This window comes from Oryctolagus cuniculus, chromosome 6, assembly GCF_051225735.1.
Source record: "Oryctolagus cuniculus isolate XC-2025 breed Fujian yellow rabbit chromosome 6, ASM5122573v1, whole genome shotgun sequence".
In the NCBI taxonomy this organism is placed as follows: domain Eukaryota; kingdom Metazoa; phylum Chordata; class Mammalia; order Lagomorpha; family Leporidae; genus Oryctolagus; species Oryctolagus cuniculus.
Genome location: NC_142872.1, coordinates 97,342,894 through 97,360,574, shown reverse-complemented (window position 1 = coordinate 97,360,574; position 17,681 = coordinate 97,342,894). Strand labels below are relative to the sequence as shown.

Sequence of the window (17,681 nt, the reverse complement as noted above, 5' to 3'; positions counted from 1 at the left end):
TTGCTCCTCTTCCAGTCCAGCTCTCCTCTGTGGCCCGGGAGTGCAGTGGAGGATGGCCCAAGTGCTTGGGCCCTGCACCCCATGGGAGACCAGGAGAAGCATCTGGCTCCTGCCTTCGGATCAGCACGGTACCCCACCACAGCGCGCCAGCCGTGGCGGCCATTGGAGGGTGAACCAACGGAAAAGGAAGACCTTTCTCTCTAACTCTGCCTGTCAAAAAATAAATAAAAAAAAATATATACTTTATTGTTTAGAGAATAAGAAAATCTGTATATATTCAGAACTGGTAAAATTTTAATATTTTTGATCCACAGTTGGTTGAATCTATGAATGTGGAACCTAGAGATATTGGAATGATTTATGTGCATTTGTGTATAATTGTATTACATGGTTGGCGTGGGGACTGGCAAGTTCAAAATTTGTAGGGTAGGCCAGAAAACCACAAGCACAGGCAAGAATTCCATGTAAGACCACAAGACATTGCAGACTTGAATCCACAATCTATAGGGTGGGCTGGAAAATAGGCAGGATTTCTATGTGACAGTCTTGAGACAGAATTCCTCCTTCTCTAGAAAATTAGTTTTTGCTTTTAAGGCCCCATGTTTACTTATAGCAACTGATTGTAAATGTTAGTCACATTTAAAAACTCTCTTCACAGCAACGTGTAGACTAGTGCTCACTGAAATAACAGGTACCATAGTCTAGGTAAGTTGACTATAAAGTTTAACCATCGCCATGGGCATCTCAGGAACGTCTCAGGCCTCTCTGTCCATCAGCTTTGTCCTTACTGTTACCAGGGATGTGTTTCAGGATAGGACCACTAGCCTTGTGGACATGCATACCGGGGCAATTACTTTTATTTAACTGCTCTGTTTCTTCCCTTTTAACTTCTTTGACTTCTTAGGCCAGGACTGCTAATGGCCCAGCTGGCACTTTGTGCTGCTCATGCTTCTGTAATGTATAATGCTGATTCTACCCTCAGTGGTCTAGGAGCCTGGCTCTGGTTTCTCTTCAGTGATCACCAGCTCAGGTTCTTCAGGTACTTTAAGCTTAACAAGTGGCACCTGCTAAGGTAGAGACTGGGGGGTCATTGTGGACTCCTTCCTAGCTTTGGACCTGGCCCTTGGGGTTGTGTTTTATTTCCATTTCTGGGAAACCATCTAGTCAAAGGAGAGAAGGGCCACACAATGCCTTTTGTGCCTGCTGCCTCCCTGCCTTTGGGGTGGCCTACACTGTGTTTTCCAGGTGACTTCTGCTTGCACTGTCTTTCTGGAGGCTGACAGCAAGAAGGGAAGAGAGGGGCCAAGTTCAGAGTCAAAGGCAGGGACTGCAGGCTGGCTCCCAGTCTCTGTGGCTGTCCCGAGCCCATCCACTTGGTTCTGGTTGTCTCACCTCTGTCCCAAGCAGGATGGTGATGTCTTCTGAGTGAAGGACAACCCAAGCATCAGCTATGGCCACAGATTAGGCAAAGTAGATGAGGCGGAGGCTAGGGAAAAGCTAAACTCACATTGACAGGGATCTCAACAACACTGGTGAGAGGTGCTGCCCACATAAGCTGCCTCACCAGTCTCTCCAACCACTTGATCTTGAACTTCCAACCCCCAGAACTGTAAGCAAATAAATTTCTATTGTTTATCTCATTGACTCTGTGGTATTTTGTTCCAGCAGCCTCAGCAAATGAATACAGCTGCTATGGCGTAACTGATATAGATGATATGTGTAACTTTATTAGTAGTATTCATTCTTACCCGATTTACTTCTTCTGGGCACAGAACCACAACTCCTTCAAAACTAACCAAGCAATTTAAACAGAAGTAACGCACTTCATTTTGGGGCCAAAGCATGAAATCACTCCCTAAAGATACTCTCTCTTTCCAAGTGTGGGTGATCAAAGAACACACTGAGGTGGACGGAGGTGCTGGAAGATGCCCAAAGACAGAAGCAGCTCAGAATTCTAAATCATCAGTATCCTGGAGAACTCGTCTGGATCAGCAGGGGACCCTGTTGGAAAGAGAAATAAGCTCTCACTCTGCTAAGCCCGAAGATGTATAAATGTTCTTGGTGACACAGCACGACTTAGACTATGCTTACTAAGCACACACCCTACCCATGTTTGGGAGAAAGCCTCCTCATCAAACTGGTTGCTTCCCTGATGCCCATCAGTGAAAGGAGAATTCTTCATGGAAAACTGGAAGAGTTTGATGGTGGCATGGAAAGTTCCAGCAAAGAGGCTGATCCACATGGAGTCTGAACAACCCAGAGAGGAAAAGTTAAGAGGTCACTGATGTTTCTCTACCCTCCTTCAATGAGGCTGTCAAGTGGATCCTGCGGGCAAGAGAAGTTAGGGACAAAAAGTACATCCTCTTGGCACCAGGAAGTGTTGGAAAGTTTGTGGAAAGATGGGATTAAAAGACAAGCTTAGTTTGGCGCATTTTTGAAATCCATGAATAGTTTTTTCACAATACAGATTTTTCATGAACTTCCTGCAGACCCCTCATGTGCTCTTTCACAGCCTTAAAGGAAATGTCCTTCAAGACCTTCTCTGGTTTCATTCTCACTGGGAGGCATATTTCTTAGTCAACAAGGGTATCTGTTGCCACAAAAATACCTAGAACACTAGTAAATAGATTTGCCTGTATGTGTCAATTACATGTGTATTTATCTAGAAGAATTCTGACAAGGACTCCAAGATTTCATCACCCCTAAATGCCGACAAACCATAAGGAAAAGTTCCGGGATAAACCACCAATAGTATCCACGTTTACCACACAAAGTGTAAGGGAGGAAAGTCCCTAAACTCTTGGGTAGATTTGACCAAGTATGCCCTCTTTTTGCCTAGACTTTATTAACTTATTCACTTCTTAGTCCCTTCCCCACACGTACGTTACCTTATCCAGATAATGATCGATTTTCCATGAACACTGTACAGCTGTCTATGCCATCCTGAACCATTCTCCTCTCCCATCTGACTGGAATTTCTTTTTTGCTCTTAGCACTGATTTCTGTCTCAGGTGGAAATCCAGCAAAGGTGTATACAAGTGGTGTCCAGCAAAGAGGCACTTGAACCACCAGGATGGAAGAGGAGGCTGAAATCCAGCCATTGCCCCATTTCTTGAGTCATGTGCCCAGCCTTGTGCTCTGTCTACTACCAGTTGGGCTCCTTTTTCCAACAAGTCTGCCCAGAGCAGGCTCCTTTCTCTAGTGTACACAATGGTTTTTGTGAGCTGGCGGTGCTGTGTCCTACATCCATATCCCTTTCCTGAAGCCTTGAGCAGGTTTCCTTTCCCTTGGGGCTACCTGCACAGGGCAGATGGGGCAGACCTGTTTCAGCGACCATCTCCACTGACTGAGCCATCATTTCTGTGGGTGGGTGTTCCCTGGAGTCTAATGGACAGACACCATGCCCACACCATTACTTAATTCTGTGGTTCTAAACAATGCCACCCAAAGGGGTAATTTGGAAATTTGTGGTGGTAGCTTTTGGGTTCTCACAATAATTAGGGGCACCGCTGGCTGTAGTCAGCAAGAGTAACAGATACTCATCATCCCGTGCTGTCTCGTACAGTCTTGCACGTGGAAAATCGTCCCTCACCCCTCACGCTGCACAAGTCTCAAACGTCCTGCCCAATTTCATGGAGAGGAAAGAATTATACACATTTATACAAATACCTCCTCGTCCCACATGCTAAACACTTTCAGGCACCCACAGGGTGAGCAACGTTGTCTGCTCTCTAGGGTCTACAGAAGTATAACTTTCTGAGCCTGGACCTAATTCAATGTCACAAACGAACAGGAAGTTTTTTGCTCTATCTCAATATACATGTTTTCCTGAAATGTGACCACCTTGCAAATCAAGGGAAAATCGTAGTTTTTGTTCCAATGTCCACCAAGAACTGTTTCATTTATCAGCAAACCATTCATTGCATCATGTCTTATGGCAGCCACATGGACAGCATGACATGTCAATCCCACCCACATGTGTACCTGTGCATAAAGCACGTAACATTTGGCTCCTTCATGAAGCTTTTTTTCTGTAGCAAGGTTCAAATATTCAAACTCAGAAATTGCTACTATTAGGAGATCCCTAAAATTTCCCCTTTAAAAAAACTGTCTCCATAAATCTAATGAATTTGAAGAATATTCTCAAAGAATCATATCCAAGAAAAGTCTCACCACAAGGAGAAGAAAATAACTGGGGCTAGTTAGAATGAAATGAATGAAAGTAAATTACATTTCATGCACTCTAGTGACTTCCATTTCAAGCTAAGTACACTTTCTGAAAACCTCCTTTCCCTGCTTTGATGCGAAAAATCTATCAATGAATCAATGAATCAATGACTAGTTGAAGTCAGGAGTAGAAGCTAAATCCGAAGCTGTTTAACGAAAACACAATAAATGATAAACTGCTCCTATATGTGATGGCTCAAAGGGTCACTGTTAAGGAGGGAACAGGATGCAGGACAGCTGGGTAGGGAGAACACTGCTGTCTTCCCACTCAGGAAAGGGAGAGGCCCACCTCTGCCGTTTGTGGGCTGCCTGGCTTGGATGCTTCTCCCCTATGTCAGTGAGGGTTCAACCAAAGAAACGAAACACTGGGAGAGATGCATTAAGAGCCTCATTGCAAGGAGTTGGCTTACATGTTTATGAGACTGGTTTGGCAAGTCTAACATGCATAGGGTAGGCCTTCAGGTAGGGCAGCCTAGGAACCATGACTAGGCTAAAGCTGCTGTCCACAGGCTGCATACCTGAATAACACTCAGTTCTTCAACTCACCAAATCAGGCCCACTCCAACTACCCAGGTTACTCTCCCTTCTTCAGGACACCTGAGTACAGACTTCACTCACATCTACAAGACACTCTCACAGCAACGCTGAATTGTTGTTTGATTGAATAACCTGGAATTTAAATCACCATCTCAGGGGACCAGCACTTGACCCTAGCAGTTAAGATACTGTTTAGGTCACCTGCAGGCCTCATTAGAGTGCTAGGGTTCAATAGCCACCTCTGGCTCCTAACTCCAGCTTCCAACAAATGCAGACCCTGGAATGTAGTGGTGATAGCTCAAATAGTTGGGTTCCTGCTGCCCGCATGAGAGACCTAGATTGAGTTTCCAGATCCTGGCTTCAGCCTTAAATCACTCCCTGCCACTGTGGGCATTTGGGGAATGAACCAGAGGATGGGGGGATTTCTCGTATTTTTCTCCCTCTCTCTCTTTCTGTCATAGAAATTACAATATCAACAACAAAAAACAAAATCCACCCCTTGTCAACTTAGTACCCACTCATATCTCCTTAAGTAAAATGTAGCTCCAAGTACAAAGAATAATCAAGTCATACTTCTGCCTACCATGATGTATACGATTGAAAATCCATTCAGCCCTTCCCTAGAAAGGAAAGCAAAGTTCCTGAGTGACAGTCATGCTTCTTCTTTGGTATCCTGTTATTTAAAAACTGTGACATAAAATTTATCATTATTAATACATTTTATATTAAGTGATTGGGGAACAAGTGAAAGGGGAAAACAAAAATATTTTAAAAACACACAAACATACTGACAACAAAAGGAGGAAGAAATACTTGTAGTCAGCAACAGTGTTCTCAATTCTGAAAATAGGGTCATCTTAGAAGGCTGTTAAAGGAATTAAGTGATATGATAGCTACATGTACTATATTTTAACTATCTTCATTACTATTAGTTTCATTACCAGGTAGGAACTTATAGTAATATCAAATTGAGGGTTATTCGTTGGACACCAACAGTAAGTCTGTGACATAGAAGTGACAAGGGAATAAGAAATGATTCTCAATAAATAAATAAAGAAAGAAAGTCAGGGTGAAACACACCAGGTTCTTAGACACAAATACTAAATATTGGAAGATTCAAATTATTTCCTTGGTGCATGCCATAGAAAGAATTCCCCTAAGGAAACAAAACTATCAGCACAACATCGAAACAGCATCATTAATTGTGAGGAAAGACAGGGAATAGTTGTTTTCTTCTGTTCAATTTGTTTCATCTTGCCACCCATCTCCCAGAGCCCATGCAGAGAACTCTGGATTAAAAGTAAGTGGACAGAGATGTCGATGACTTTTCAGCAAGAAGACTTCACCGAGATTTTAAAGGACTGGAAACAATGGGAGCCACACAGAGAGACAGCCAGAGAAACAGAGCACGTGGGGTGGAGGAGACTGAGAGACCAGGAGAGACAAAGGGTCCCAAATCACACCAAGCTGTGTGCAGTAAGTCAGGCAAGGAGTTGGCCCTGGATACACGAGGAGCTAAGGGGGCTTTTTCTGTATTTGGCAAAACTCAAAGTAGTCCCTGAAAATGATTCATTTTACTATACAAAAGTTCTAATTCAATACAAAAGTTCTAATTCAATAAAGTTGATTTTTAAAAATATGTATATATAAATATTATGACCTTAAATTTTATAAAACGTACAAGATGCTTAGAACAATCAGAAGGAAGTGTCCGGAGAATAGCAATGGTTATTTCTCAGTAGTCGGATTGTGAATGATGTTTACTTTAAACAGTCTTGTATTTCCAGCTCCTATGATAAGTACGCTGTTTTTTTTGTTTCATTTTTTGTTTTTTTCTTTTTTTCTCACAGTTGGAAAAAGTAAAACCTTCCTGAAAGAGAGCCATTTTCCACCACGCTCATGCTCAGGTCAGAACAGTGCTGACTCCTTCAAACTTCAGGACTTCAAATTCATAGCCATTCATGTAGAACTATCCATCCGTTGTTTTGATTGTTAGACAAACTCCAGTTTGCTTCAGAGTCTTTGTCTGTCTTTGAATTTAAATACAAATACACGGAGTGAATGTCTCCACAGCAATAATAGAATGTGCTGGTCTTGAAGCAGCAAAGGCAACAAATGGAAAGACTTGAGACTCGGGTTTCCGAAAGGTTCTGTGAAAGAATTCACTGTGTGGCCTTGGGTGAGACATTTCCCCTCCAGGCTGCAGCTTCTTCAGCTATAAAATGAGGGCTGTGAACCAGATCATCTCCAAGGGCCCATTGAGAGCGGACATCCCACTATTTTATGTGCCCCTTTAGAGAGGAAGAGCAAGCAAAGCCAGCTCATCATGGCCCCGTGATAGAAGTCACACCTCAGACAACCACCTTCCCTCTATTTCTCTATTTCATCTCACCCTCTTAGCCTCCTTTCTCTTGACAATCCCTTGGCAGTAAAACTTCTTTTTCACTCCCAACAGTTCAGCTATTCTGGCTGTTACTCAGATAGTTCAATCCTTATTGGTATCCGATTTTGCACTGGCACTCAGTGGGGATCTAAATATTTCTTCCTCTCCACTCCAACTTGTTCCAGCAAATCTTCACACCTTCTCTTTTGTTGAAAGCTCAGCCAAGTCCACGCCGTGGTCCTCCCAATTATTAATAAATGCATTTGGAGCAGCATCCATACTGATCCTACTTTTGCCCTAACAAATCTTCATGCCCTGAAATTTTAATGTAATCATACTCATTTTTAAAAACTACAGTCATTTGTCCTTGGCTTGATTTTCCCAGAAATGACTGGCACAGGAAGCTTTTTCATAAGGGCAGTTGGCTCAAGGCTCACTTGGCGGGTCTTGGGGAATCATTTCAGTTACAGTTTTGTCTGCCAAGTCTGTATTCCCTGCTGACCCAGTTTGGATTTTAAGTTTCCATCAAGACCACCTGCCTGGTGTTAATTAGTTATGGTTTCTTGTTTTATATGCAAACTTGTTTTAACATCCATGAACTGGCACAGCCATCTTGGGCTTCTCCCCTGGTTCTACTGTGCAAGCAGCATTCTTAGCTGACCCAGCCATTTGTACTCGAATAACATGCTATGGCCAGGATGGCAAAAACTTCAGCAATAGTCTGAGAATGAGGATTGCAAAATCCAAGTAAATCTCAACTTGTATTTCCATTCTGTGTTTTGAAAATCTTGAATTTACAATTTTAGGCAATCTTTTCTAATCTCATACTCTCTCTCTCTCTCTCTCTCTATATATATATATAGTATATTCTCTAGTAATATACGTAGCCAGAGAACATTATAGAGCACCACGAACCTATTACTTTTAAGGCTACTTTAAATACCTCTGTGGTTTTCACTCATTTGTAATGTATTTACCAATCGCCAATTATTAAATCAAGTCAACCAGCTTTCCTCTTTGCCAGGAATTGGAAAAGGAAGTGAGCGTTTCAGACTTACTAGCTTTCCTTTCCCTTGGGAAAAAAAAAAAAAAAGGCCATGAGGTCCTTTCCTCCACTGATGTGAGCAGGCCTTTAGGAGATGCATTTGGATGAAATAGCTTCAAAATTGTATAATTTTTTTTAACCATAGTACAACAGTGAAATACACACATTAGAATGGTGGACTTCAAGTAGAGACATTTGACACTGACACAGAAATGAAGTCAACTAAGAACTTTGGAAAGGATAAGCATTCCTTTTCCTGCAGAGGTCAAAATGAGAACTGAATCTGGGGAGAGACAAGAGACACCGGCTCTCCAAGAAGAGCTTGTGTCTGTAGGCATGCTAGAGTCTAAATATTTGTCTCCCATGCCCAATGTAGGTGTTGCAACCTAATCCTCAGCCTGATAGTACTAGGAGGCAGGGCATTTGGGAGTTGATTAAATCATGAGGGAGAACCTTTGTGAATGGCATTGGTGCTATTATAAAAGACCCTCTAGAGAGCCCTCTCCCCTTCCAGCCACCATGTGAGGTGACAGCAAGGAGTCAGCCATGGAGGAACCAGGGAGTGGTTCCGACAATGCTCACCAGACACCAAAGCTGCCTGAAACTCCATCTTTGACTTTTAGCCTTCAGAAATATGAAAAGTCAGTTTGCTGGGTTAGAAGAAACTCAATTTATAGGGGTCTTTTCCTCCCTTTTGCTCATAACAGGCTAAACATTCTAAGACATCTTTATTTAAATCCATTCATTTTCACAGCATTTTGGACCAATATAAAATGGAGACAGAATAAACTTATACTATGGTTCTCATTTTTGAGTTGCCTGTCACAGAATCCTCCTCATTTTAGAGATGTCCATTTGGAGAAGTGACGAGCAGTGTCATCGTCATAGAGGCTGCCATTTTGTCTTGTGGCTTACACTATGACTTTATGTTCTACAGTGCCAATGACAAAATCCAGGGCTAAAGTGGCTGGGAAAAAAGGCTATGGAATTACTTTTCTGTCATAATCTAATGGACGATTTTCTGGGTGCCAAGTATTAAATGGCTTCAGGAAATGAGAAATATCACCAGCCCCAGGAATTGGAAAGAGTCAATTATTCCAATTGTTCTCTTTTAGATTCACAAATCACGGGGGATTAGCTGGCCACAGGAAAACCCATCTCAGCTTCCCCACTGTGCTCCTCCCTCAGACACACCACAGGACATCTCTGGATGAGGGCAGGCAAGTTTTGACATGGAGGTAAGATCACTCTGCTAGAGTCAAGTCAAGTTGGAAAAAAGATAGCTTAGTGCTGGATGACAAACACAAACAGGCATCATCTAAACAAACATTCCTTTGTCTTGAATGTAAATGAATTACTGATATATAGTTTCTAAGAAACATTTTAGAAGGTATATGCCATAAATAATACAGTCCAGAGATGTTTTCACATATTATGCTCATTAAATTATATTTATGTAATTGACATATATCAGTGGTACACAACTGCATATCATTATTTTTGCAAATTATTACACTACTGCATTCTTGATGAGGCAACAATAGATTTTATTAAATGATTGTGTACATTGTGTTATAGCCACTGATACTGGTTAGATGGAGTTGTAATAATTCCCAGCACAATAGCAGTTTTCAACTATTTGAATCTGTATTTATCCCTCTGGTGAGAGTTTTGTGAAAGAAAAAAAAAAAACAAAACAAAACAAAAAACGGGTGCAGCACAGCAGGTTAAGCCACTACTAGCGATGACGGCATGCCTTATTGGAGTGCTGGTTTCAGTCTCAGCTGCTTCATTTCAGATCCAGTTTCCTGGATCTGCTTATGATGGCAGTGGAAGACAGTCCAAATACATAGGTCCCTGCCATTCATGTGGCACACCCAGATGAAGTTCCTGGCTCCTGCTTTCTGCATGGCCCAGCCCTGGCTGTTGTGATAATTTGGGGAGTGAACCAGTGGATGAAAGATCTCTCCCTCTGCCTCCTTTGTTTCTCTCTCTCTGAGGTTCTGCCTTTCAAATAAATAAATAAATCTGTAGAAAGAGAGAGAGACAGACAGACATGCAGGTATGATTGGAGAGGAAAGAAGCTATTATTAAACTCAAGTGATTGTACTAAATATTGTCATTGAATTGATATTCTCTTCAAGAATGGATATATTTGTTTGCTTTCATGGCAAGTAACTAAATATTATTCTGTTGCCATATGCCAGGGACAACTGACAACTGTTTGACACAACATTTTTTTTTTTTATTTTGCTGCTCCTGCTGCTCCGGATTAAATTTTTACCTTCTGAGAATTGACCGAATTTTCCTTTCATAGATATTGCTCGCTTTTGCCACGATCACCACTTTACTGATAATTTCCCCGCTAAATCCCTTTGCTCTCTATCAATTTCAAACCCTTTTTAAAAATTCATAGCTACTACTTCTTTCAAATCAAGGCCAACTTTGCCTCTGTCACCTATATAATTTTGTGCAACAAAAGTGCTATATTTATGTTTGGATTTTCTTATGGAGTCAGAAGTGTCAGATTTTTTACTACTGATGAAAATCAGGGGCCTCCTGAAGGAGTTGTCAGTTAGGATGTGTACATTCCACCTAAGAGCAGGAAGTTTCAACTCCCAACTCCAGCTCCTGACTCTGGTTTCCTGCTAATGCAGACCTTTGGAGGCAGTGCTGGTTCAAGTAGCTGGGTTTTTGTGGAGCACGTGGGAGAACTGGGATGAGTTCTCAGCTACTGGCTTCAGCTCCCTGGCTGCCAGCATTTCAGTGAACAAGCACATGGGAGTTCTGTCTCTGTGTCTCAAATAAATAAATTTTAAAATTTTTGTAAGGAAGTTACTTTCAAGTTTTTGAGTCATTCAGTATGTTGTTTCATACTTTGCTTGGAAGTATAAAACAAATTGTTATTTTTATAATGTTACTATTTATCTAAGTCCTATTCATGTTATAAAACTTTCAGATTAAATTAAAAATATTATTTATTATTCAGATTAAAAATATCATATTCCCTAATATAAATGTGTATGGATTTCAATCCCGTACCCAAGGTATTTCATATGAATATGCCATTACTCCAAAATCCAAAAATATCTACAACCTAAAACACTTCTGGTATCAAACATTTCAGACAAGAGATATTCAACCTTTAGCAACAAATAGCTAAAACATCTAGAATGATATAAAAGGTATACATAGCCTATTTATTTACCTGTAATTCAGGGAAAACAAAACCCCATGTAATCTCAAGCACTTCTTAAAGAATATTTATCCAAATTAATTGTGTCATATTGACTACATCAAAACATGTAACTAGCTTAAGATTCCGCTCATTGATTGTCATCATATCACTTAGACTCAGTCTAAGAAACAAACTTCAACAACTGGATTAAACTTTGGATGTTCTTTAAGAAAAACACATTCATGGGGCTGACACTGTAGCACAACAGGTTATGTCATGGCTTATGATGCCAGCATCCCATATTGGAGTGGGGTTGAGTCCTGGCTGCTTTGCTTCTGATCAAATTCCCTGCTAGTGTGCCTGGGAAAGCATTGGAAGATGGTCCAAGTGCTTGTGCCCTTGACACCTATGTACGTGGGATACCCAGTTGGAATTCCAGGCTCCTGACCTTGGCTGCTGCAGTCACTGGGGAGTGAACCAGTGTATGGAAAATCTCGGTCTCTGCCTCTCCCTCTTTCTGTCACTCTGCCTTTCAAATAAATAGTTTTTTAAAGAAAAACATTTATCCACTTACAAATAAAGACAACTCAAGAACATACAGGATTTTTTTACTCTCTTAAAAAATGTATTTTTAAAGAGAAAGCCTCATGTCTCCAGATTATTAAGCCTTTAAAAAACCTATTTTCCAATTTTTTAAATTAAAAATAAAGCTTTACTCTCAGGCAGATTTAATAGTAATCAAATAATTTTCCAGGAACCTGACCAAATTCTGTACCTAATATAAACACAAATAATATCTATACACATCTAGGTAATCTGTTTTATGAATAACAGACTGATATGTTTTCTTTTAAACTTAAAGCAGTTTCATAAAAATCATTGTTGTTGGGATTTGGGGTAGTTTTAGGCATTTCCTCCATTCATCCTCCACTGAGTAGAATTTATCTTTTTATGTGAAATACATGAAAAAATATTTGACTGGTTATCAATTCATTATGAAGGTAATTACATGGTTTTTCCAATGAGGTTGGAGCAAAATGATTCTGGAATTTCCAGAATTTTCAGAAATGGACAGAAGCCTGACCAAATTTGAATTTGCTCAAAGAATATAAAATGGATTTCTGCCATCTTGAAATGTGTGCGCTCATGTTTGCCAAGATCTGTTCTGCTCGCCAGCTGCAAAGTCTCTCGAAATGTCATCCAAACTTGATTAAAGACAGGTTACTCTCAACTCATTTTTTCAAATCTCTGTAATAAAAAGTAGTAAATTCTTCAATACTGTTGACTTCAAAGTGAAATAAGCTAAACAAGATGAAAGGTTGGAACTCATTTCTCACTTTAGGGAAGTAGTAGGCTTTCTACCTGTCATTTTTACAGGGTACATAGTAGGTAAAAAAAGTAACATTTTTTTTTTTTTAGTTCTTAACCACTTCATTAAATCAACAATTTGTTCCATAATCTAGTACTCCTCTAATGTCAGATTGAATCCTAGAAATATAAGGGGTAACACCATGGTTGTCACAGGTCATTTGAGAAGGAATGAAGTCACTCTAGTAATAGTATAATGTACACTTTAAGGGGATTGCAAGTGACACCAAGCACCAACCTAGTGCTGGAAGTGGGGGCTCACACAGTGTCAGAGGTGGGCACAGTGCCTTCCAATGCTACCAATGGATGGCAAGGAAGACCAGTAAAGAACAATTGTCATGTGAGAACCTCTGAAATAGAGGAACATACAAGACTTCTTAGGAAACTAAAGCAGGAAAAGTTATCACAGAGGCAGCAGTTGGTGGCAGATAAGGAAGCTGAGGTTTGAAGGATAAGTAGAATGCTTTAGCTGGATAGGAGACCAAAGGATGCTGTAGCCAAGAGTCAGAACAAGAGCAAGGCAGAGGGAGTAAAATAATTTCTTCACAGAAGAGTGAGTCTTGCCTCGGTTTAGACCATCTTCTCAAGGACGTTTGTAGAGCATAAGCCTTGAAACCCAGCCTCCATTCAGAGTAAATTGCATATTTCTTTGTCCAGTATAAAGTTTTCTCCCTCCAGAGAAAAGGTTGGGTAAATTTGTTTGCAGATTATAAAAGATGGGGGATCTCTAAGCTCCCATGCCCTTCCATGGCAATGCAACTCCAGTGAATGCACAAGGCCCACCTAAACCAGTCCATGTTGTGTCTGTGGGACTTGGAGGAGGGAGCACAGAAAGGAAACAAATGCAGCCAGGAAGCTCATGATGCTTGCTGTGCCATAAGTAAGAAGGCTTGTTGTCTCTGACCCAGGAGACTTGTGTAGGTATCCATGAAACTGTGGCAGGTAAATTTGTTAGCTGATAATTAGAATAAGATTCCAGATTGTTCACAATTCCTGAGTAGTGGTACCATTAAGCAACACAAGAAGAAAAGGAGAATCAAAGGGAAATTTAGAGGAAAAGATGATGAGTTTGGGGCTTATTATTGTTGAATTTGAAGTAGTTATAGAGACATGGAGTTGTCTATATGGATCTAAATCTTGGGAGAAAGTTCTAAAACAGATGCACACAATTAAACCCTATTAAAATACATATGAGAGTTAAGGCCTTTAGGGTGAAGAAGAGAATTTTGGAGAACACCAAGATTTAAATGGTAGGTATGGGGGTAGGGAAGAAGAGAAGTCTTAAGAAGACAGAAAGAGTCAATACAGTGAAATGAGAACTGTCTCCATCACAAGCCAAGAAAGAGATTTCCAAAGAGTAGTAATCAACAGTGTAGTCCAGAGAGATCCAGTAATAGAAAAACGACAATCCTGCTGGACTGGGCACTGAAAAGCCACTGTTGCCAGTGTTGTTCCTGCTTTTGTTAGCCCTCAGATTCGTTCCTACCCTTCCCTTCATTCTGTATGTGAGATAATTCACCAAAATGGACTAGATGGCAGGTGGAAGAACTGAGAAATCGATGAGCTCCACAGAATACACCTCCCAGGTGCTGATATCAAGGGTTTCCATCTGGGCGAGCTCAGCCAATGGGAGGAATGAGTCAAGGAAACAGAAGATAGACACCCTGCTCTTTTCTGTCTTAGATGGCATATCAACAGTCCCTAGACTGAATCCCTTCTGCAGTTTCAGCTCCATTGGACAGGCCAACCAATCCAAGGCTCTAAACTCTGTGGGTGATGCTTGGCAAAAAGTCCAATGCCCTTCTCCTCTTTGGACCTTTAGCCTAGGTGTGGTAGTGGTTTCCAGCTATCACTACCTCTGTGATCACTTGCCAATCTCTGGGCTTTTCCTTTCCTCCACCTCTCTTCTGATCAATGTCCCTGCATCATATTTTCTTTGCAACTAAAGTAGTTTCTTTGGGGTTGAATTCCAGTTAGTGCACATAGTACAAACTTGATAAAAAGTACAGATCTTGGTGACAAGCAGTATAGACCATTCTTCATAGTTCAAGGGAAAAGAGAAGACAGAATGGACAGTAAGTAGAGGAGCCTTAGGTCTTTTTACTTGTTCTAAGGTTTAGATTGGGTAAGATACAAACTTGTTTTTAAAGAGGAAGATGTCTAAACAGAGGGAAAGAATGAAAGTAGGGCAGTTGAGAAAGTCTGATGAAGAGACAAGGTCCTAGAACAGGAGGTGGAAGGGTATGTATCAAAGGATCCAGGAAACAGGTTTGACCTTGAAAAGGAGGACTTAGGGTTTATACACTGAAACTGTCATGAAGGTAGAGATTTATTGACTATAAATCACTTTATAAGCAAGGATGATTAAATTATCTGATAGGCCCCATTTCTCCAAGAAGTCTGAAGTTCTGCTGAGACCAGAGGCAGAGAGGAGGCTAGGAAGAGGTGGTGATGGTTGGAAACCATTCTGTGCAGGAAGGAAAAGGGAGCTGGCCACAGATTTCTAAAAGGACTGATGGGTGACGGAAGAAGCCACTGAGGGAGAGGACAAGGGATTCTAGTGAAGTTCATCTATAGTGTTGTTCAGATCTCAGTTGTCTCCAGTTGGGAGTAGAAAGGCAACTTGAGGGCTGTATCTTGCAGATGATTACTATGGGAGGACAGGACTGCAGGTATCAAAGGAGGTATGAGCAGTGTAACCCCCAGAAAAATGCTTGCTCCTATCCCAGCTCTGGGACCTTGGACAAGTGACTTAAACTTTATAAGCCTGGGTTTCCTCAATCAAAAAACAAAATTAATGCTATCTCAAGAAGTTATGAGATTGAATGAGAAAATGCATATGGGGTAGCTATTAAATTTCTGACACTCACAGAGAACTCACTGAGGAGCTGTAGCGTCCAAGATCTCCACTATTTGTTCCTTGTTGAGTTTCAAATTCTGTATCTCTCTTCAAAGGTGAATCTCCAGCAAACAGTAATTTTAACACTTCCCTAAAATATCCATATACAATGTGGATTTCCAAAACAAGCCATGTCAGGCCTCTCTGGCTCCAAGCCACACAGGAAGATTCTAGTGGGGCCCTGGTCTCCATTCTCTTCTCCACAGAACTGAATGGTTTCAGAGCTGCACTCAGAGTAGACTCTGCAGGAATACAAGCCTCTGGGGACCCATACACCAGGCAATTCAGCCAGAGCACAAGAGTGAACTCCATATGGGAGGGACAAATAGCTCAGACGAAGAAGATTCTGGGGGGTAGGGATGAGCATGTTGTCCAACAGTGCATCTCTCAGCCTAACAGCACCAGAGCTCCCATGCATCTCCCACCATGCACCATGTAAGTAGTCACAGAACAACCAGTTGGTCTGTTGGTTGCCCCAGCTCCCAGTTCTTTGCTTCCTGCTCTCTTAATGACTCCATTATTTCCCCTCATTATTCTTCTTTTTTTAAATTTATTTGACAGAGTTAGACAGTGAGAGAGAGAAAGAGAGAGAGACACAAAGGTCTTCCTTCCGTTGGTTCACCCCCCAAATGGCCGCTATGGCCAGAGCTACGCTGATCCAAAGCCAGGAGCCAGGTGCTTTACTGGTCTCCCGTGCAGGTGCAGGGCCCAAGCACTTGGGCCATCCTCCACTGCCCTCCCAGGCCACAGCAGAGAGCTGGACTGGAAGAGGATTAACCAAGTGAGCCACAGCGCTAGTGCTGGTCCCTCCCTCGTTATTCTAACAGGTGAAAAAGATTCCCCATTAAGTCATCATTCTCGGATGGATCAGGAGATAGGAAACCCATATCAGTCAGGTTTATTGCCTCTAACCAGTTGTTAAAGGATTGCCTGAATTCAACTTTTCAGGAGATAGTCTTGTGATCTTGTTTCACTTATAAGTAAGTATCTTTGTTCTTATTTCTATAGACAAGCAGGATTTAAATGAGCCAACAATATGATAAATTTATCTGTTTCCCCTTGCTTTCAGTTAAAAGGAAATAATAGTACCCTCACATAATTGAAACCTGACAGAGAAAAGAATTGCTAATTGTTGTACCCATATGCCTTTAAGGAAGTTCAATAATATAAAAATGACACATGTCATCACTAATTCCTAAGAATCAGAGAGAAAATATACAAAAAGCTTAACAAGCAGATGAAGAAAGAAAGCTGTAACTGACATTTCTGACCAGGGACTATGACAGGCAACAGAAGGGCTACCCGCCAAATCTCCTCACAGAAGAAAAACGCTAAAAGCTTCATCCAGAGTCAACAAACGCCATGTTCGGAGGAGCAGCGTCTTAGGGGACAGATCTGTTACCCATCAATGGGCATGTTTCATCTTACCGCTCCTTTCGGGCAACTTAAAGGAGGCTTTGTGTACCTGCCTTCCAACAGGAGCTGGGCGTCTGAGGTGCAGGAAGGCTCCATCCTGCCCCAGGGCCCCGAGACAGATAACATACACACAGACAGTGAGTGCATAAAGACACACACACTCCTGCAGGCCATCTCCCTGTGCTTGAACTCGCTGGAGAGAGGCTGAGTCAACTACAGGTCAGGAAGCTATGACAGGGCAACTTTTCTGTCTTCTTCTTTCCAGTTTTGTATTTAACAGACTTTCCTGTTTAGCATAGTCAGAATGGCTTGACATCCTTTCCAAACACCCTTGGTCTTCCTCAAAAGAGAACAGTGTACAGAAAGGTCATTTAGAAATTAGTGTGACAGCTAAGTCCCTTCATGGCGTGTGCCATTTAAATAAGGCACTTTAGTGTCATCCAAAAAACTGGAGCATCTGTTCAATGCTCTGATTCCTGAATGCCATAAAACGCCACTGGGTCTCTCTGGGAATATTGATGAGGACAGGACAGTGGGAGCTGCCCTGAATTCCTGGCGGCACCACTGAGCTCACTCCTGGGTGAAGAGGCATAGTTCTACCCATCACACTGCAGGAAAAGGCTACAAA

The 17,681-nt window shown here is 41.6% G+C and overlaps 1 long non-coding RNA gene across 7 annotated transcripts in view; it reads right to left on the bottom strand.

Moving 5' to 3' along the window:
* Positions 1-17,681, bottom strand: part of LOC138849921 (uncharacterized) — a 103,107-nt gene that overhangs the window by 61,103 nt on the left and 24,323 nt on the right. Inside the window, exon 3 of one of the 7 annotated variants that reach the window (XR_016235731.1) lies at positions 377-2,001. The exons of 5 other annotated variants lie outside the window; for them this stretch is intronic. This is a non-coding gene — a long non-coding RNA (uncharacterized LOC138849921). Of the gene's footprint in view, positions 1-376; positions 2,002-17,681 lie in introns of those variants that run through there. One more of the 7 variants, XR_016235728.1, reaches the window with a different exon arrangement.